Consider the following 5000-nt stretch of genomic DNA (forward strand, 5'->3'; position numbering starts at 1 on the left):
CATACATATATATATATATATATATATATATATATATATATATATATACAGTTTTTTCTCTCTCTTTGTATATATATATATATATATATATATATATATATAGTTTTTTCTCTCTCTTTCATTATCGTTTTTCGTCTCTCACCCTCTCTCTTGATAAATAGTCCAAACTAGCTCCTCAATATTGTCAATCTATGAGTTACGCAAAGGAAGAGAAAATGTCGGCTGTTGCTCCGAGAAAAATAAAAGAAGCAATGGGGGTGGGGTTGAAATAGCACGAAAGTAAAATGTAGAAAGGAAAGCAAAAGAAAGAGAAATAATGGGAAAGTGGGCAGATTTCCAGTTGAGAACATATTGTTTTGAAGCAGAATAAAAAGAGAAAAATAAAAGAAAAATCAGACGCAGGAGAACAATCTAAAAATTGCTACTAGAATATCAAGCATTTCTTCTACTCCTTCATCAGCATCATCATCATCATCCTCGTCATCGTCCCTCTTCTACAAATAATTTGCATTAGTCAATGTGTAAAACTGGATGGAGAGCACATGTCTTCTTCTTCTTCTCGCTGTTATTCTCTCATCTGTCTTCCTTTTCACTCCAGCACAGCTGAGTATGTAAGAACAAACTCCGAGAGAAAAAAACGGTACAAAGCGGCAATCCTAAATCTAAGCATAGAACAATAAAATGAGGAAGTAAGAATAACAATAAAACAGAATAAGAAAAAAAGAAAGAAATTGTGAAAAAGGACAGAGAGCAGGCAGTGTAAATATGATGATAGATGGTTAAATAGATAGATAGATAGATAGATAGATAGATAGATAGATAGATAGATAGATAGATATGTTTTAATACCCGCAGATTTAAGGTTCAGTTTTATAAAATAAAGGGGTTTTTCTTTTATTTCGTAAAACAGAAAGATTTAAGATATAAAGATTTTGAAATTATTATTTTTTTTATGTCGTTGCTGATATTACTTTTGTTGTTGTAAATGACATGTTAAGTGTTTGGGTACGGATATTTCATCTGGATTTCTTTCTTTCTTTAATTCTTAGTCTATGTCAATAACGAGATAAAAGTAAAGCTGTATACGTAACGTCCCCAGGCGCATACAAATCCACATAAAACGGTTTTGATAAAAAAAATACGTGCTTAGAAGTAGTTGTCTGATATCTAGAAAATAAATTATATACAATTTGCATCATAAAGCGTTGAGGAGGTTATAAAGGGGGATGTGGTTTTAAAAGTAATTCGCTTTGAAAAGTTACAATTTCATTTTCATAAATATTCTTTCAGATAAACGAAAGAAAAATATGCATTTAATAACAAGTTTCATTTATTTGATTCTCTTCGTCAGCAGATGTCTAGGGCAAAGAAAAAAATGGGTGCTTAGAACAATTGTTTCTTGAATCGCATTACTAATCTGTAGTAATAAAACGCTAAACAATAAAGAATAGAGCTAATACATAGCAAAGGCCACGGTACAAAACTCTTATTAAATTTATGATTTGTAATATGAACAAGAAGGAAGTGAAATGCCCCGTTTTTCCTTTGACTGGTTTATCAAAATCATTTGATAAACATATCAAATTCGTTAATATCTACCAACCATTTGCATAATCTGTGAGAAAAAGTTGGGACAAACTTGTGGTCTTTCTATTTCTATATAATTGGAGATCTTTGGAAATGAGTCGTAAAAGAAAAGAATTACACTTTTATTCGTTTTTTATTTCCTTAAAGAAATTGCTTCTGTCTCTCTCTGAAGGGTATTCATTTTGTTTAAAAGCGTTGGTTTGTTCTATCTCAATTTTGGATGAGATTAACTCCTACTGTTGACGGGTTATATTCGGAAGGAGGGCAAGGTTAATCGTACAAAAATAGAGACCAAAGATAGAATACGATTCAATCTATGTCTCTATGTCCCCAACTCCAGGGGGCTGAGGGACAAGCTTCTCACGCCCCCTCGGTCTCGTGATCGGCAGGTGTCCGCAGCTGGGCCTCTGTGAAGTAGACAGTATACGCCAGACTTTAGTTGTTGTTGTTATTTTTTTTATTGAGTCGATCGGTCGGAGTGTGGACTTTGGTAGGGTATGGAAGATATTAGTAGTCTGTGTGTGTTGGACTAATGTGTAAATGTTTGTGGGTATGAGTTTTCCCTAAATATCTAAGTGTATATTTCTGTTTGTTTTTATGTTTATACGTATGTCTGTGTATGTGTATATAACGAAGTCTCCTGCTCCTACACATGTGAAAGGTGATGGGGTGTATGTATGTGTGTGGTGAATGTGTGCGTTCGAAAAACGGCAGACGACGCTTACTGCACACAGCCACCCGCACCGATGCCAACTCGCCTCCGTCGTGACGAACTCCCCGCTTTGTTATTTGTCTTAGTTTTCATCTGCTCCTCAAGTAGCAATAAATCATCTGTTAAGTTTGCATATTACATTTATTTTGTGTGCTCAACTTAAAAATCTTCTCCGGCATCGCCGCTTTGTCCAATCTTTCTCACCTGCGCCACATCTAGGGCCCACGTCAAGCACAGCGTGTTTTGGAGACAATGAAGCTGATGCATACAGCTAAACTAACTTGGTTTTTATCTTTTATGTGGTCATAATTACAGAAAATAATCACAAAATTACACGCAAAAAAACTTTTGAGAAATCCCTCTAACAATAGGTGTACAATCACACACCGGGACGATCCATCGCCTTACTTTCATGGACTTTTGCACAACGAACAGACAGCTGCAAACTTTGAAAATGTCATGAGGGCAGATTGTACTTTTTCTTCATAACAACAAAACTTATAAAACAGCTTTTGGATAAGAAAAATACTATAAATAATAATCAATCACGCCTTTATAGATATAATAGCGCAAAAAATCACCAACTCCAGGTGAAAGGAAATGCATATCCATTAAGTGAGACTAGCCAAAATACAAGTTGAGTGTGTATGTTTATATTAATTCCCTTTGTTAACACTGACATAATGTGTAAATACGTTTAAAGTTGAGTTTCATAGGAAGCATCAACACATGTTTAATATAACTCCTCATTTCTTGGGCTCCCACCACTCCGTTAAGTCGAAAAAGTCCGTTGGAGTTACCCACCCATCGCTGGCTGCTAACTGCTACTGTCGTCGCCTGATGGCGCTTTCACTACTAAACAATGGAGTGAATGCGTCCATTTTGAAGTTTGGTTACCAACTGCGGGAAGGAAGATCGAACACCACCAAACTTCAAGACTCGCCAGAAAGCACTTATAATACCTTCTTCTAACTTAATATTTTAATTTATTAATTATATTTCTTTGACATATTTTTCCTAAAACTACTGTTATTGACGAGTGCAATATTTTGGTATCTTTCTCTGCCCGCTTCACACCTCCGTCTCTGCGGAGACTCGCTACATCAACATCGACTCTCTGGTTTTACTTCACCTATTTCTATATCGCATGTCTTCTTAAACTACATTTAATGTCGCTTATATTAATAGTTATTAAACTTATAGAACCTATTTCTTCATTTAAACTACAATGGTAACCCTAAACTCTAGTTGGGGTCAGTAAATAACGTAAAACAGTCGCGAAATGCTCGGATCCAGCCCATTTCCTTGTAGACCACGTGGGTTCAAGTATGTGACTGTTGTGCTGTTTTCGCGCCATATGACGTTGTTGAGCGTCAGTTTGGGTCAAAGGTTGAATAATGGAGGTAATGTCGTCTGCTAAGTAAGATAGTTTAGTGGCGATTCTCTCCCGGTCTCAGTTTCCTACTTGGATGAGATATGACACTTATCTGATTTACAACTTCTTACAACTTTGAATTCAGTGGTGTCCCACGTACATTTCTCTTTCAGACGTCTACATATATTTGACCACTTTAAAACTAAATAGTGTTGGATGTATTTTGGTGGAGACAATTTGGTCAGCAAGCTACAGGGGAAAGACATTTACGATATTGTCTATTTAGTTTTACATTTTCCCATTCGTCCCGTGTCTTACTGATTTCTTTATTACTAACTGATCATTTAAATCAAGTAAGTGAACCAAGTCTTTTTTAACCAACAGGTTGTTGTTTCTTCTCAGCTGTTCTGTAAAATCCCTGAATATCTCAACATGTCAAACATTGCCTTGCAAAGCAAAACAGTTGGGTTTCATCAGACTTGATCAACCCCCATCACATCAACTTCCATATTAAATATATTCTCCTCTCTATTTATTTATCATAACCTAACATATTCATTCCTGATACTTTCCCGCATATCTTTCCTTGAAATGACATCTATTAAAATCGCTAAAAAAAATTTTCTACATTCAAATCTCTCGGACGTAGTTCAACTTATACGACCGACACAAACTCGCAGGGTCGGTTTTTTTTCTTTTTTTTTTAATCTAATACCATGTTAATTTTCTCTTAAAATATTTGATTATTTCCCAGTGTGTAATATGAATTTACCTTACAATTCTTTTATCGTCTTTTTTTTACCCCTTCCATGCTCTACCTCCTCTAATATATTTCATTGCATCTCGTCTGGCCGCTAGCATGGCGGAATTTATCATATTCGTTTTCCCCTTAATCAGTTGATTTCTGAAATAAAATTTACTGTTGCTCTAAAAACAAAAAAATTCACTGAATGTTACAATTTGGTCCTTAATAAATAAGTTTTAATTATTGGATGTCGATACCTTTCCTACACACACGCACACACATCGTCTTCGTGTAGAGTCTTCTCATCTCACAAGATGTTATATATACACTATCGTCTGGATGTTTACATTTCATTATATGTTTCCATATTTCAATAAACAAACACACTTGTTGAATCATAATTATGAAATATGCTCGTAGATACAGATATAATTTGTATATGTGTGCCTGTATGTATATGTATGTATATATATATATATAGAGAGAGAGAGAGATGGGGGATCGTTTGTAGAAATACATAAATCCGGAGAAGAAGCAGACTCTAAGATGTAGAGCAGTGATTATTATAGTGGGGTAGGCCG

General features: G+C 35.0%; 1 protein-coding gene across 2 annotated transcripts in view; it reads left to right on the plus strand.

Annotated features, from left to right (window-relative positions):
- Positions 1–5000, plus strand: part of LOC106874583 (uncharacterized) — a 236416-nt gene that overhangs the window by 73740 nt on the left and 157676 nt on the right. The window contains exon 1 of one of the 2 annotated variants that reach the window (XM_052970259.2): positions 3675–4027. The exons of the other annotated variant lie outside the window; for it this stretch is intronic. The gene's annotated coding sequence lies outside the window, so the exon portion shown is untranslated. Of the gene's footprint in view, positions 1–3674; positions 4028–5000 lie in introns of those variants that run through there. 2 annotated transcript variants of the gene reach the window in all.

The sequence above is a fragment of the Octopus bimaculoides genome, chromosome 8 (assembly GCF_046866305.1).
Source record: "Octopus bimaculoides isolate indiv1 chromosome 8, ASM4686630v1, whole genome shotgun sequence".
Taxonomy (NCBI): Eukaryota; Metazoa; Mollusca; class Cephalopoda; order Octopoda; family Octopodidae; genus Octopus; species Octopus bimaculoides.